Raw genomic sequence first — 18535 nt, forward strand, 5'->3', positions numbered from 1 at the left:
CATGGGTCAGGCCAGGACAGTTATAGTTCATAGCTCTCAACATACTAAGTTTATGCAGGATTATTATGGTACCCACAGATAAATATATTTTTTGCCATACACTCCTCTCAGGCTGTGTGTATAGTAAAATGGCTAAAACTTACTGGTTGTGAACTTTCAGTCACACAGGTAGGTTGTATGATGACACAGTGAATTATTGGCTACTCGCATAAACACTACGCTTATGTGCCTCTAAGTGTGAATATTCAGTCAAAATTTACGGTATGCACTCACAAACATCTTGAAATACAGACACTATATTTTTTTCCAGTTGCTTAATATTTTTAACCATTAGTATGCAAAAAGAAAAAAATAAGACAAGATCATTTCTGATTTTAAACTGAATTCATACCATAAAATTGGCCTTACTAGGCTGTTTGTTACATTATTATTATCATTTATTTGTGTAGCGCCACAAAATTACATAGTGCTGGGTACAGAGATAGGGGTATACAATGACAAGGATTTGTGATAAAATACAAAACATAACAAACTAAACAAATCTAGAGGGCCCTGCTCCGGAGAGCTCACAGTCTAAAAGTTTATGGTGCAGATTCATAAGGTTTGGGGTAGCTTGTCACATGGATTGTAGTTGCAAGCAGTGAGTCAGGCAGTTGAAGATTATTATTTTTTTGGATGAGAGATGAAAGAGAGATGGTAAGCCTCTCTGAATAGGTATGTTTTCAAGGAGCATCTGAAGCTATACACTAGTAGTATCACTTAGGGTAGCTAAATGGCAACAGTTACTGTCAAAAGTGAGGTTGCAAAGCTAGTTATATAGCATCAGTCACTAGCAATAGTGTAGTAACACTTGGCAAGTCATTTGGCATCTGGTACTTACTCTAGGTTGTTTGTATCCTGGCACAGTACCATTAGGCTGCTTATGTTAGAAGTCTAATAGGGTTTTATGTCCAAATTATTATCTTGCTCTAGGTAGGTGTTTCTGCTATCCAGTGCTTGGGACTCCTAACAGTACAGAACATAGGAATTCAGAACGCAGGGAAGCTGAGCAAAGACTTTCTTTCTTGGCTACGCTATAAAATTAATGATAGAACAGCACTTACCCAAAGATACTGACGTTCACCTCTTCTGTGCAGTAATATGCAGCTGACGGGCCCTTGAGCTGCGTCTCACTAGACCAAAGTACTAGCAGGCGACTTGTAAAGCACCAGGGCCCACATAGTGCAGTTCCACGCTTCAACATGATCTTATTGGGGTAAAATGAATAGCAATTTCAAAACAATTCTACTATTTGAGACTACGGGGCCAAATTATCAAGTGCAGAATGGCCCCTGATGCCCCTGTTTTCGGGCAAGCCATTAGGCTTGCCGGAAACAGCAGTTAAAGAGCAGCGGTCAAGCAGTTGAACAGCAATCAACCTGATCCTATACGATCGGGTTGATTGGCACCCCCTGCTAGTGGCTGATTGGCCGCAAATCTGCAGGGGGCAGCATTGCACAAGCAGTTCACAAGAACTGCTTGTGCAATGTTAAATGCCTATAAATGTGAACAGAGTGCCTATTCTATAAAGATGGCTATGGTACTAGTGAAAGATAGGTCTATGTCAATTACTCTCTTATTACTCAGACTGTAGGTGTATAAAATAATTTTTATTACATCAAACAGGTGGAAGTGGAATATATTAAAATATTTATGAAACCAGTTTAAAACTGATTAGACATGCTCAACATATAAAACATATTAAAACATGGATCCATGTGTACAATAAGGATGTCCTGATTTATCAATTGATATCTTGACAGATAGTGCCTAAGTTTGGATGGAGGAGTTTTCAAATAAAGCTGTAGTTCCTATTGATTAAGAGAGTGGTGGTCTAAATAGACTCCCAATGTTTTCTTATGTAAAACAATAGTGGAAATTATGTCTTGGTGAGTCAAAATTGTGTCTTTTTTTGTGAAAAAATGTGTAAAAAAAAAAAAAAAAAAGCAAAAAATATGTGATGTGCACAATAGAATGAAAAAGATAAAAATAAGTCAAATTATAGGTCAAAATTAAATCAATGTGTCCAACTTGGATTTCTGGTGGTGAGAATCAACTTGTATTCCTGGTAGACATGTGCATGGCGAAAAAATTAGGTTCGGTTCGGATCGATTCAGAATTTTTTCGAAGTTCGGTTCGGATCGATTTGAATTCGGAAAATTCTGAATCGATTCGTTTCGGATTCGTTTCGGATTCATTCGGATTTGAAGAAATTCAGCTGGATTCAGTTCGATTCGGTTCGGAAATTCGGCATTTCGGTAAGTGTTAGGTGGGATTAGACTAGTATTATAATGTATATTAGGTGTTAACCTAACATACTGTACAAAACTAGTGTAATCCAATGGCCATCCCAAATTTACGAATCAATTCAAACTAATTCGGTTCGATTCGGAAAATTCGGCAGAATTTTAATTTGGAAATTCGGTTCGATCCGAATCGCCGAATTTGCCGAATTTTTCGAATTTCCAAATCAAACCGAACCGAATCGCACATATCTAATTCCTGGTGGTGAGAATCTAAGCGATGTCCTCAATTGTCGAAGTGTCCTTTGAGTGTGTCGTGTGTCCTTAAAATCCTGTGTAAAATAAAAATAATAGTGCAGATTGTCTTTAAAAATATCATGCTTTTAAAATTGGACTTACCAGTTCAGAGTCAACGCGTTTCGGCCTTAAAAACCAGGCCTTTTTCAAGACTGAATATTGTGTTTTACTGGTGGCCTTAAATACCCTTCTGTTTGTTTAAATTTGGCGCAAATTGTCAGGCCCTCCGTGGACCGGAAGTGACATTTGTTTATTCATAGCAATGTTTCTTTTTTCTCTTTTTTTATAGCTCTATTAGAAGTTATAATGTCATAAATTAGTTTCTCTTTATTTTACCTATTGCTGCATATGATGTCGGCATTCAGCGATGTCTGTCAGACATGATCCGCTGAGCGTATCATGTTGGACAGACCGATGATAAATCGGCCCCTACATCCTTCCTTGGCAAATCTGATTGCATTTCATACCTCATTAAGATCCACCTCCTGGTGCTGTTCATTCACCTCTAAAGGAAATTACATGGAGACTACAAGAGTGACTCTTATCTTATGACATAAAACTGAGCTTCACCGAGGTAAATCCAATCTGTTAACGCTCTTCTGGCATTTTCATCTGAAGCAGTTGGATGAAGCTGCTGCAGAGCATATTTGCATAACATCTACTCTTTAAACCTCATTTTGAGAACAAAATAAATTAGATCAAAGCACAAGAAAAAAATATTTGGCAGTGTGCTGATTAGAAAATAGCAAGAAACTGAAAGGAAGATTCCTCAGATTGCCAGCGCAGCTCCTCTCAGCAGTTGAAGCTGCGCACGCCACTACTGACAGTTACTAAACAGAATCAGTGGTCACAAAGTACAGAAAACATGCATGCGTAAAAAAATTTTATCTTGTGGCACCATCTTGGATTTTATTTATTGTTTTATTATTTTATTTTAATATTTTTATTGAGGTTGTACAAAAAGAGAAACACGTATGAATTGCCATTAGCAGAAATTACAAAGATTTCAAGTGAACAATAACTATTGATACAAATAAAGTCAACACAGAAAGTTATAATAAGTAGGCATTAGAAACCTCTATTTTAATTATTTCTTGCAGTGATTTCCTCTCTTGACACAGTAGGTCACTTTTGGGCCTAATAAGACTTGTGTAGACTAGAGGAGAAAAATTTTTTTTGGATCATGGTACTACGGTAGTAAATATTAGAAACTGATGTTGTTAATGAGTGTGGGAAGAAAATAGATGAGTAGTAATGTTATGGGCAAGGACTATATTTGAATGTAAAAGGGTAACTCCTGAACCATCCTTGTAATAATAGCCATAGAGACAGAGGGGTTAATTTATCAAGCTCCATACTGAGCTTGATGCCCCGTGTTTCCGGTGAGCCTTTAGGTCTAAAGACCGCTGCTCCATAACCTGTCCGCCTGCTCTGAGGCGGCAGACAGAAATAAACCTGATCGAATACGATCGGGTTGATTGACACCCCCTGCTAGCAGCCGATTGACCGCAAATCTGCATGGGATGGTATTGCAGCAGCAGGGCCGCCATCAGGGTGTGAGAGGGGTGACTCCTGTCAGGGGCCCAATGAGCCAGGGGGTCCCATGAGGGAAGAACTAAATTTTTTTTTTATTTTTTTTAAATTTGGGCAGCCACCAGTGGGTACTACAGCAGATTGCTAATTGAGCATGGGAAATGTTATTACAAGGAGTAAAGTATTAACATTTGAGAGGATTTCTTAGTGTGCACTAAACCACTATGCGCAGTGTGAGACAGACTTGGCACTTTGTACAGTGTGTGCCTGAGTCAGAGGGCAGATCACTTTCATTTGCAGAGGAGGTAGGACTTACTTAGCAAATGTTTTTTATTTCTTTGTGCAATTTTGGATTGTAACTTCAGTGTGGTAGTAGTTGTTTGGTGGGGCTAGGGGTCCATAAAAACACATTTTTTTAGCAGCAGTGTATTTATGATTATTTGACAATGCTGTAAAAATTGTATATTTAAAACCATGCAGAAATGTTTCCTCCTCAATACACAAATGGTAGATGCCCTTTTATATATATATATATATATATATATATATATATATATATATATTACATTCCAGTTTACTGCCCCTTTATGCAAGGACTTTCCAGATGCAAGGAGGCATTTTATCCAAGATTTTTACATCTGCATAAAATGTTATACTCTCAGACTAAGATTGCTCAGTGTTTGAAATGAGACAGGTTAACTTAAAACTGTTCAGTTTATACTACAGCTGACTTAATTTTGAAATACATACCAACAAGCCTAAATCCTGCATTTAACCAGATCTAATGGTATGAGTACCACAGCTTATGGTCCCACCAAGACCATATAGAGTACAGCATTTTCAAAATCCATAATTTGTACACTATATTTGAAGTGGTGCTCTTGGTTGGGGAAAATGGGGAAAAAACAAACATATGTCAACCTTTTAAAGGTACTTTTCTTCATCTAGCCAGCTCATTAATGTACAATTTTGCATTCCCAGAATTATTTTTGTTTGCACATTTACAAATATGATTCTTTAAAAACTGATCTCTTAATTTCTAAAAAAATATTTATCATGCATGTCACACACTGTTGATTTAGGGGATGCAATGTGCATAAATGTTTCCTCCTGTGAGTGTTTCTGTGGGTGTCTGTGTTTATGTCTTTGTGCTTTGGTTTGTGTCTCTATGAGTGTGTATGTATTTTTTATCTGTGGGTCTCTCTGTGAGGGTGGGTGTGTATGTCTTTGTGCATTTTCTGTGGATGTCTGTGAGGGTGTGTGCATATGTCTTTGAGCTTTTTCTGTGGGTGTCTCTGTGAGGGTGTGTGTATGTTTGTCTTTGTGTATTTTCTCTGGATGCCTCTGTGAGGGTAGGTGTGTATGTCTGTGTTTTCTGTGGATGTCTCTGTGAGGGTGTGTGTTTTATGTGGGTGTCTCTGTGTGGGTGTGTGGATGTCTTTGTGTGTTTTATGTGGATGTCTCAGTGAGAGTGTGTGTATGTATGTCTTTCTGTGTTTTTTATGTGGTTGTCTCTCTGTGTGTGTATGTCTTTGTGTGTTTTCTGTGGGTGTCTCTGTGTGTGTGTATGTCTTTGTGTGTTTTCTGAGGCTGTCTCTGTTGGTGTTTCCTTGGGTGTATGTGCAAGTTTGAGTTTGTGTGTGTGTGTGTGTGTGTGTCCATTGTCTGTAGGACATTTTAACCTTACTACTAATTATTCACATCTTTCTACAGACTTTGAGACTAACAAGACCTTTCTGGAAGTAACCAATCCACCATTTAACCTTTATATTATTATTTTACAGTTCAGGGCCCTTCCTTTTAGCCACTGCATGCTGTTGTCATAATTTAGTTGTCATCTTCCTTTACAAAAAGATAATCAGAACTCCATATTTTGTTTTCTAAATCTCCTTTTTTTTACAAAACTGTAGTTTACCTCATTACTTGTCAGGTCAATGTAAACAAGTGCTTAGTGTTTGGGTGTCTGTGTCTGAGTGTGTTTCTTTGCGTGTCTGCTAGAGTGTCTATATGTGAATCCTTATGTGTGAGTGTGTTTGTGTGTTTCAGTGTATGAGTGTGTCTGTGTGTGTGTATGTTACAACCTTTACAACATTTCCAAGTTTAAATAGACAATTAAGAATAAAGTGCATATACGTTTTAGTCACTTCGTCAAAAATTGCACATGTCAAAGGAAGGGGGGGGGCCCTGATCAATGGTTGAGTCAGGGGCCCCAAAATTTCTAGTGGCGGCCCTGTGCACCAGCAGTTCACAAGAAAGGCTGGTGGAATGATAAATGATAAATGCTGATGCGTATCCTGTAGGCATTTATCGATGTGCAGGGGACATGATACGCTACATCGTATCATGTTCGCTCACACTATAATAAATTGACCCCTAAGTGGTTCATAATGAAATAATAAAAACTATGTGCATGCTAAAGTTATCAAGAGTTATTTGATAAGAAAGTGTATACTTGTGTACATCTGAATATATAGGAGGTAACCATTAAATATATAACTGTAGCACCTTCTGTAATAATGAGAACATAGTGGAATTCTATTTACCGAAGTGCAAAAAATAAAATTTTATAGATCAGAATTAGCATATACTAAGGCAGACAGACAAGTCAGTTAAGAGAACTAGTTGACTCCATTGAATATTATGTGAGGACTTCTAAATAGGGCTAGTGCAGAGAAATACAGACATATGTAAAGTTCACAAACAAGTAAAGGTTTCTCTTCAGTTAATTTTTCTCCTGGGTTCTAGATATATGTTACTGCATTAGACCAGGTTAATTATAGGTTTTAAATGCAGGGAATCGGAAGTATCAATACCATTTGGGGATTACATAATATGCTTCCTGGGTATAGACCTAAGAAAGGTTGTGACATACTGTCCCGGCCGCAGACAGCAGGTTTTTAGGCTGAAACATATTGGAGAAATCAGACCCCAAAGTGGCATTTGTATCCATGATTACATAAGTCACTAATAACTTAGAAGGTCTAGGAAATGTACATAACATATATGATCTAGCATGTCTGCAGTGAACTAATTTGACTTAAGTTGAAAAGACACTCATTTAGTTGTTTCATGCATGATGGAGTATACATCATTACATACCTGTCCCAGTCACAACAAGCACTGACTATATACTGTACATACATTTAAACAGAAAAATCAATGGGATCAAAACAGTAAAGACCTAAAAAAGGGAATAAGTGAAGAGAGACTGACCACCCCTATAAGTGAGTAAATATTAAAGTGCCATAAAACAGGTTGAGATCTGTGCATATCCTAAAAGGGCTAATTTATTTAAAATAGTTTGCATAAAAATTGTTTAAAAATTTCTGGCAAGTATTTTTAAATAATTTTCGAAAATAAGCAAAATTAATTACATAGGTTAGCTGCCTGGAGCAGCTAACTCCACCCCTCTCATCAGTGTTTAGACATAGGCATTATATTTCAACTGAGTTCACAGTTTCTAGGTAGGCTCCAGCAGATAATCCCTATTCACGTTTGCATTCTACCAAAAGGACAATAAACATAGATACAGCCATAAAAGGAATTTTGTGGGGTGAGATAGAGCTTTACAATTCAGAAATTAAAAAGAAAGGGTTAATGGCGAGACATTGCAGTATAAATTTGCAGGTAAAGTAATTAAAGTACATATTATATTATTTTGTCTCTATCCCAACTTGTTTTATGTCCCTTTATTTCTTGGGCAAATTCAATCTGCCTAGTATTCCAATTAAGTGGTTCAGGCTAGAGGCAGCTTAGGAACAAAGAACTTAATATCTACAGGCCACAGTACATACATATCTGAGATAAGTTTAAGAGTCCCCTAAGCACCCGGCACAATAGACATCATTAGGGTAAGGCAAACACTACAACGATTGTTTTGTACCCAAAAAGTAAGAGCAAGCATGGCAGTAAATCTTAGCATTTGATTAAGGCAGGTTATGGCTGGGTGTAGCTTGTTTATGGAGCATACAAGTTGCAAATAGGCCTGCAATATTGATCCTATGCCAGATCACACAGCATGGAGGTTCAGCCGTTTCCCGACTTGTTCGTCTCTGGTGGGACATCTAGTTGATTGTGGAAGAGGTCTGTGCAGGAATCTGTCCCTAGCAAGAGTCCCATCTGCTCTCCATAGTGAAGAAGGAACAGGTAACTATACAGGTTCTCAGTCCCATCAGGCCCAAAGGCCAGAATCATTAGTGAACTAACAATGCAGTCAGACTTTCTACACAGCCCACCAGCCAGTCACGGAACTGAGGGTTCTCAGTAACAAGTGCAGACAGAGCCTACTTGTTGGTCACCTAAGCAGCTGTTGGTAGAGGGCTTCTCCGTATTGCCTCATCTGGGCTATACGTGTGGCTTTCGGCAGAGTCATGCAACTTCCAGGACAGGGTAAGGGTGAACTTCAACTTTTGTAAAAGAGGTGGGTTCAATGAAAATCATTTGATGATTAACTCGTGGAGTCTTTGATAGTGGTCCTCCAGTAGTGCTAGTACTGCTGTCTCTATTGCTTGCCCTTCCATGGTAACTTCTGTTTAGTGAATAGTGGAGGATAATGGCGGGTATCCTGACAATTGCCCAATGGAGTTAAGAGTCCCCTTCTATACACGAGGCCCAATGATAGCTCCTTTAAACAATTATCCTATTACAGGATATCTTAACCCCAGAGTTTGGGGGGGTAATCTCCAACACAGGGTTCGCTTCTTGAAATCCTCTTGCTGTATAATTAAAGCAAATTGCAAAATGGCTTCTGAGCCTGTGAAAGATCCTGTCGCACATCCATCTCAAAGAGCATAGGCAAAAACACAGTCGGATCCTCAAAATTGAGCATCTTTCGGATTCCAGCTAAGAAAATGTTCACAAATGTGTAAAATATAGTATATTTGCTGTATAAATCTTATAAGAAGTCTCTCAAACTCCAGGATCTTCACAGAAACGTGTCTTGACGCTTTGAGAACAGGCTCCGCCCTCCTTGGATTTTAGTCTTAATTAAATCAAAATATCTCAAAAACTACTAATCAGACAAATTTTCACGCGGGGTAAGGAGAACTCCTCCCCACATGATCTATTCGAATTCTATGTTTCAAACAAATCCATGCAGCCAATTCTTAGATAAACTTTCTCACAACTCCAATGTTAAGCCCATGGCATTTTTAACTCATACCCCTGTTTTCTCAATCTCAAATGTCTCAAAACTACTAAACCTAATGACTTTTCCAGTTTTGTAGTGATTCCCAGTCCGGATCTAACTACAAAATTTCAACAAAATATGTTATTCCCCTTCAAATATATGAGCATTTTAAAAACATAAAAACATTTTTTACAGAAACATGGTTTAAACTTAAACTATGGGGAAACTACTGTTTCCCCATAATATGAATATATATAGCCAATTTATAACATAAGCACTCACTGGACTTGATACAGGCAAAATAAAAAGTGTTTATTCCATATAAGCAAGTGACGTTTCGGGGTGTTTACCCCTTCATCAGACCAACAATTGTACAGAGGGAATAAAATATTTTATACCCATTTAAACAACCCCCACTGTGCAAAAAAATGCCAAACCATTGCCATAGCAATGATAGAAAAAACAAATGCATTGTGAATGTTCATAGTTACTAATCCTGTGTTAATATTATATAATGAAATAATCAACATATACTGTTATCAGTACATCACTTTAAATGACAATAGATATATAGATAATCTAACAATTAATACTATATAAATAAAAGTGTGATGCCGGCATCGATAAAAAACGTATGTCTAAAATGCTAAAATAAAAACCATGATAAATATTTCATTATCCAAGATACTGCATTTACAATATAAAATTAATAATAGGTAAGAGGCAAAAATGTTAAGAAATAAATTAGGGTGTGCATACAAAGTAACCTCTGAGCACCTTTATTTATCACAGTTTTCTCCTTTTTTTATGAAAATCTTTTTCATTTGAAAAAAAATTTCACCACAAGTCTTTCACAAATATTTTTATTAAAAATGTACCTGTCCTTCACTTGAAATATTTTTCACCACAAGTTCTTTCACCAAAAGTTTACTTTCACTAAACAGGTTATATAACCATTGGTAGCTCTACACATTATTAATTTTATATAACTAAATTATTTTTACATTTTTTCACATTTTCTGATATTATTTTTATCACTATTTTTGATACACAAAATAATTTTTTAAGACATTTGTTATTCTGTACAAGAAGAAGTTTATCTATTAATATATTCACAGCTATCAATAAAAAATGGATATATTTTCCCATAGGGATAAGATCCTTACAGACATTGCAATGAACACCTATTCAGAAATTGAACACAATATTGATATAGATGACATGGAGAATATCCATATAGATCTAGAAAATATACTTTCTAAAGAAATTAAACATACTTTAGAAATCAAATATATACAGAACTATCTAGATTTAAAAATGGTGCCAACAGGCCTTAGATTGAAAAAAGATTGTACATTCACTTACTGATGTAAAAAAAGATATAGAAACAGTAAGAAATAAAATTAACACAATAGAACCAAGTGAGGAACATAAAAATACACAGATTGAAATAATAAAAAGAATTTCAAAAGACCAATAATAAGGTTAAGGTGGATGAATATAATCATACACATGATAAGCGTAATGATAATTATCAAAACCAAAACAGAAATAAATATTTGCCCATATATCAGCTCTCGGCTATTTATAGCGCTATCCCATAACTTTTATTTTTCCACTTAGCTTAGGTTTTTTTAGTCAGGTTTTTATTTGTGGGGTTTGGTTGTGTGGGTGGTGGGTTTTACTTTTGGGGGGGTATTTGTATTTTTTATTTACAGGTAAAAGAGCGGATTTCTTTGGGGCAATGCCCCGCAAAAGGTCCTTTTAAGGGCTATTTGTAGTTTATTGTAGGTTAGGTTTTTTTTTTATTGTTTTTTTGTTTTTCTTTTCATAGGGCTCTTAGATTAGATGTAATTAGTTAAAATCTTTGATAATTTCTTTTTTTATTTTGTGTAACTTAGTGTTTATTTTTTTTTTGTAACTTAGTATTTGTTCCTTTTTGTAACTTAGTTGTTAGTTTTTTGTAACTTTGTAATTTTTAATTGTAGAATTAAATTATTTGAATAGGGTTAGGTTTTGAAATATATAATATATTTAATTTAATTTGTAGCTTATTGTAATTTTAGTATAACAGTTAGGGTAGATTAATTAATAGTTTAATGTAGTTTAATGTAATTTTAGTATAACAGTTAGGGTAGATTAATTATTAGTTTAATGTAGTTTAATGTAATGTTAGTATAATAGTTAGGGTAGGTTAATTAATAGTTTAATATAGTTTAATGTAATTTTAGTATAATATTTAGGGTAGATTAATTATTAGTTTAATATAGTTTAATTTAATTTTAAAGGTAAGTTTAAATTTATTATAAGATAGGTATGAGTTAATATTTAATATAAAGTTAGCAGGTTGTTAGGTTTAGGGGTTAATAGTTTAATTTAGTTTATGGTGATGTGGGGGGCTGGCGGTTTAGAGGTTAATACATTTATTTAGTTGCGTTGCGATCCGGGAGCGGCGGGATAGGGGTTAATAACTTTATGTAGGTGGCGGCGGTGTCAGGATGGCAGAATAGGGGTTAATAAGTATAATGTAGGTGGCGGTGGTGGCGGAACGGCAGAATAGGGGTTAATAAGTATAATGTAGGTGGCAGCAGTGTAGTGGGTGGCAGATTATGAGTGTTTAGACTCGGGGTACATGTTAGGGTGTAAAAATAACTTTTATTTTCCCATAGGAATTAATGGGATATCGGGCAGCAGCGAACACGAGCTTTCGCTGCTTTCAGACTCCCATTGATTCCTATGGCATCCGCCACCTCCAGGGCAGCGGATTGAAAACCAGGTACGCTGGGCCGGAATAGTGGCAAGTGTACCAAATAGATATTTGTTAACTAGCAAAAGTAGTCAGATAGTGCCGAATTTGCATTCGGAACATCTGTAGTGAAATAAGCATCGATCTGTGTCGGATTGAGACTGGCGGATCGTATGTTACGTCACAAATTTCTACTTTTGCCGGTCTGTAGGCTTTGATAAATGAGGCAAATCAAGCTCGCCACAATTACACTGTGGGATTCCAGTGTATTTGCGGTTGACGGCTTGATAAATAGTCCTCATTGTGTTGTCAAAGACAATAGTATCAAATATCACACAGCAGGAATTGATACAACACAAACCTTCCAGGGACATTACTCCCCGTATGATTTTCACCACTGTTTACTCACCTCTATTGAGGATGATGTCTAACGACACTTAAAGTGAAAGTCAATCCTTGCGTTTTACAAACGCTAGGATTGACTATTGAAACAAATAAAGGGGACTTTAATTCATGAAGAATAAGATACTTCATGCAGAAAGCTAATTTATTTGTTTCAATCGATCGCCATTTTTAGCTGCTACAGCAGCTTACGGCTAAAAACTTTTTTTTGCTAAGAGGTGACGTTTTCATCTCTTACCCAATAGCCGTGCGGTAAATCCGGCTTCCATGGGCACCAAGCCGGATTTACTGCACGGCTATTGGCTAAGAGTTGAAAATGTCACCTCTTAGCAATAAAAAATTTTAGCCGTGGGCTGCTGTAGCAGCTAAAAATGGCGAATTGATTAAAACAAATAAAGGAGCTTTCTACATGAATTACCTTATATTTCATGAATGAAAGTGCCCTTAATTTGTTTCAATAGTCAATCCTAGCGTTTGTACAATGCTAGGATTGACTTTCACTTTAAGAAACACTGGCATGTTATTACCAGTGATGCCACTTTACCTTTTGACACATATGCACCACCAAGGATGGGGTTTAAACGAGGAAAAACTGTTGGATCATGTTCCCCCTCTGAAGAGGGGTGGGAATAGGAACCAGCGCCTTTTACAACTAGACCAATGTGGACTGGCACTGTTTTTTTTAAATAGACTTTGATTTATTGATCTTGGTGATCTGATCTGTATATAATTGCTAAAAGTTAATTTTCCCCATGAAGTAACTGATAAGAGACTTTGACATATATATATATATATATATATATATACTGTATATATATATATATATATATATGTACCATACACTTATAGTGAAAATTTCCGTATGATCCCTGATGTTAGCTTTATCTATGTGTTTAATTCTATATCTTTAATTAGACTTTTGGATTGCATTTTTATTCTGTTCAGCTTGTCTACATATAGGTAATTCTTATGATACATTTGGAGCGATATCTTAGGTAATATCTGGTATATAATTTGTTACCTCTATCAAATACAGGACTGTAGATACGCCTATAAGTGTTAAAAGTGATGGCATTTGGATCTTTATATACATTCTTAATCTGATTTGGATACTGTTATGTCATGTAGTTTTTGATAAACTTATGATACACATTGATACATCCCCGTGTTGTTGTTTCAGAAAATATTGAGGGCGGTGTTTATGATGTCATATTCTCAGTACAGGAATAGATCGCTGTTACGGAGCTATGCAGAATATGCTTTGAGATGCTTACTAGTTAACTGCTGGTAAGGGAAGATAATGATTTACATGAATGGTTATATACCTATTCATTTACACGCACGCTAGAATAATTTGATCCTGAAAAAAAACAGTTATCCTAACATAATTAATATACTAAAATTAAAATAACTACAAATTAAATAAACTAAATTACACATTAAAAAACTAACACTACTAAGAAAATATAAATCTAAAAGTACAAAAAATAAAAAATACTAAATTATGAAAAATAACAAACACTAAATTACGAAAAATAACAAACGAAATTATCCAAAATAAAAACAATTACACCTAATCTAATACAACAAAAACAAAGACAGCTGACCAGGTTGTAGGCAGTGGAAATCCAATTTAATGGTGCTATTTTAATATAAGTATAGTACAAAAACGTGGATTAACCCAAACATGTGCAACAAGCCCCCCCCCAAAAAAATAAAGAAACCCTTGGGCTTTTTGTAGGGTATTGCCCTAAAGAAATCAGATCTTTTCCCTGTAAAAAAATACAAAGACCACCCGACAGTAAAACCCACCACCCAACCAACCCCCCAAATTTAAAAACCTAACTCTAACAAAAACCTAAGCTACCCATTGCCATGAAAAGGGCATTTAGCTCTTTTGCATTGCCCTGAAAAGGGCAATTAGCTATTTTAAGGAAGCCCAAACCCTAATCTAAAAAAAAAAAAAACACCCCAAAAAAGTAAAAAAAAAACCCTAACACTAACCCCCGAAGATCCACTTACAGTTTTTGAAGTACGGACATCCAGGCGACAAGTAGTCTTCATATAGGCGGCGAGGTCTTCATCCATCCAGGTGGCGTCTTCTATTTTCATCCAGGCGGCATCTTCTATCTCCATCCCGGCGGCGTGGAGTGGGTCCATCCTTTAAGACATCCGGTGCGGAGCGTCCTCTTCAAACGGTCACCACTGTACACTGAATCTTCAATGCAAGGGAGCCTTTTCAAAATGGAGTCCCTTGCATTCCTATTGGCTGATTTTATTTTTGAAATTCAAGTCAGCCAATAGGATGAGAGCTACTGAAATCCTATTGGCTGTGCAACTCAGTCAATAGAAGAGCTACTGAAATTCTATTGGCTATTCAAATCAGCCAATAGAATTTCAGTTTGTTATTAGATTAGGTGTAATTGTTTTTATTTTGGATAATTTCGTTTGTTATTTTTCATAATTTAGTGTTTGTTATTTTTTGTAATTTAGTATTTTTTATTTTTGTAAATTTAGAAATATTTTTTTTTTTTAGTAGAGTTAGGTTTTTTGTAATGGTAAATTTATTTTATTTAATTGGTAGTTATTTTAATTTTAGTATAATAGTTGTCAGGTTAATTTATAGTATAAACTTATTTTTTTTTTAATTACACAGGTAAGTTTGTATTTATTTTAAGATAGGGATATTGTAATTTTAATTTAAAGTTAGTGGGTTGTTAGGTTTAGGGGTTAATAGTTTAATTTAGTTTTTTGTTATGTGGGAGGCTGGCAGTTTAGAGGTTAATAGGTTTATTTAGTGGCGGTGATGTGGGAGACCAGATGTTTAGGGGTTAATAACTTTATTTAGTGGCGGTGATGTCAGGGAGCGTCAGAATAGGGGTTAATAGCTTTATTATAGTGTGGGCGATGTTGGGTTGCGGGGGAATAGGGGTTAATAACTTTATTATAGTGGTGACGATGTCGGGGAGCAGCCAAATAGGGGTTAATACATTTAATTAGTGGTGGCGATGTCGGTAGCGGCAGATGAGGGGTTGATAGGTTTAATATAGTGTTTGCTATTCGGGAGGGTGGTGATGTAAGGGTTAATAGGTAGTTTATGGGTGTTAGTGTACTTTGCAACAGTTTAGTTATGAGTTTTGTGTAACTCATAACTACTGGTCTTAGATAGCGAAACGGATCGTGTCAGTATAGGCTAGAACGCAAGCATTTTAGCCTTGCCGCACAAACTGTAATACTGGAGCTATGGAAATCCCATGCAAAAACATAATTTTTTTGAGTGCGGGACTGACGTTGCTTTACAGGCTAAAATGCTATAACGACAAGACTCGTAATGGCTGCGTTACGTTTTTTACACTGAAATGGCCATTTTTTCAGCGTTATAACCGGAACGCAAAACTCGTAATCTAGGTGTATGTTTTTATTACTAGCAAGGATGGATTATACTCAGTGATGTTCTGTTAATGGTCCCTCTATGATAACACTATGGGGCATATTTATCAATGTGTGAGCGGACATGATACGAAGTAGCGTATCATGTCCGCTGCACATCGCTAAATGCAGACAGTATACGCTGTAGGCATTTATCATTGCACCAGCAGTTTTTGTGAACTGCTGGTGCAATGCTGCCCCCTGCAGATTCGCGGTCAATAGGCTGCTAGCAGGGAGTGTCAATGAACCCGATCGTATTCGATCGGGTTGATTTCTTTCCATGGCCTCAGAGCAGGCGGACAAGTTATACATAACTTCTGTTTACAGGCTCGCCAGAAACAAGGGGCATCAAGCTCCATATGGAACTTGATAAATATGCCCCTAAATGTTGATTATTGCACTATGTAATATTAACAAATGATTAGTAACTATTAACATTCACAATGCATTTGTTTTTTCTGTGGTTGCTATGGCAACGGTCTGGCATTTTTTGGCACAGTGGGTAGGGTTTTAATAGGTATAAAATGTTTGATTCACTCTGTACAATTGTTGGTCTGATGAATCAGTGAACTCCCCGAAACGTCACTTGTTTATATGGAATAAACACTTTTTACTTCACCTGTATCAAGTCCAGTGAGTGCTTGTGTTATAACTTGGATATTTTAACTTTCTTTTGCACCCTGGCAAATTTCAATTTACTGTTCGTGGGAGTGCACTTATTTCAGTGGATTATATATATATATATATATATATATACAGTATATATATATTATAAATATATATATATTATTGGTTATATAATAACAACTAATTGCACTACTCATATATATGGGACCCGCTCCTTTAAATTCCCTGATTATACCAATATATGTCAGGAAAATTAGTGCACGGGGGAAAGAAAACATGAATTGTTTTACCTAAAGAGAAAAACTAGCTTCCCTATATCCAGCACCAGAGCATAAGGTATAAATCATAACTGTATCAATATAGAAATTAACAACCTCCAATCTGGTTCCTTAATTACTCCTCAACATTTCAGCAGTTATATATTCATATTATACAAAAGATATAAAAACCAATACATGATTATACTAAGTATTTATTGCTACAGGAGATTACACAGGTTTAAATTGCATATGTAAAGATAAGTGTGGGCCCACTTCGACTATTGGTATACCAAAGCAAGTCAGCTGAAAAAATATATACATGAAAAAAAGAAAGTTCCTTTTAAAAGGATAATTGTAACGTTCCACTCAGCTTATAATTGTAACTTTTGCTCCACACTTCTTTACTTTGTTTCAATCTTCAGTGGGAGATTATGGCAAGGTATTAAACACTCACGGATATTTATAATCCCAAAGTCACAACTTTGTATTCTGGTGTGTCTATGCAGCTTTCTGGATCAATTATTACTTATCCCAGATTCTCCGCTTTTATCACATGCAAACAAAAACGCCTCACCAGGTAGTCGATTCTTTCTCCTTACTGCTTATTTGTTTCAAGCAGTCGCAGCGTTATGAATTCTGTGCTTACCTTGATTGGAGATCCTCAATATGGTTGTTTAGACTTACTGGACTGTTGTCGTCAATGACCTCCGTTCTGTTCCGCTACTTGGCGGTTTCCATCCGTGAGTGTACCCGCTACTCGACCACCTCTGTGATACAAAATCTCCGGTTAAGCAACAACATGGAGGGTACAGCTGTTACCCTCACAAACTGATTGCATCTAGCGATGCGCGTTTCACCCTCATTGGTCTGTCAGAATAGGGCTTCATCCGGCTTATTCCTCATTTGTCAGTTACCTGACTTTTAAGCCTGTTATCTCTCCGCCCATACAGGTGAAATAAAAAGGTAGACTTAGTATATATTCATACATATATCTCATCTGCTGATTGTTAAAGGAGTATATTTAAAAGTCCGAAAATAACATATATACATTTTTAATTCTATGCACTTTTGTGATCATGTGTATATCCTAGAAAATAAAATTAAAAAGGAAAAAACAAAAAACATTTTCTAATATCACCTCATCAGCAAAGCTTGCAATTACTAAATAAAAAAAGAAGAAAAAAGCAAGTAATTGCAAGTCTTGCTGATGAGGTGATATTAGAAAATCTTTTTAGTTTTTTCCTTTTTAGTTTTATTTTCTAGGATATACACATGATCACAAAAGTGCATAGAATTAAAAATGTATATATGTTATTTTCTGACTTTTAAATATACTCCTTTAACAATCAGCAGATGAGATATATGTATGAATATATACTAAGTCTACCTTTTTATTTCACCTGTATGGGCGGAGAGATAACAGGCTTAAAAGTAAGGTAACTGATAAATGAGGAATAAGCCGGATGAAGCCCTATTCTGACTTCCTTTCATCATTTTTAATTGCTTTCTTAAACTCCTACTTATGTACCTTTTAAGCCGGTAAACTTGATCACCGTTCCTCCGCCTGCATGAAATTTTGTTTGTGTGTGCCATGACGAAAAACCTCTATATTGAACTAATTGGTTCCCCCAGTGGCATCTAAAACAGTTCCATCTACGCCCCCGGCTTGAAATGTGCATGCGGCTAGCACAGAATTGCCTCTGTGTGTAAAGGAGCGTTCATGATAGCCGCATGCGCAGTGGAATAAAAAGGGAATCCCATCTACTAACATCACTAAATTCACAAACAGTGATCGGACGAAGTTAGCAGTGTACAGCAATCTGTCTCAGTA

This window comes from Bombina bombina, chromosome 6, assembly GCF_027579735.1.
Source record: "Bombina bombina isolate aBomBom1 chromosome 6, aBomBom1.pri, whole genome shotgun sequence".
Lineage (NCBI taxonomy): Eukaryota > Metazoa > Chordata > Amphibia > Anura > Bombinatoridae > Bombina > Bombina bombina.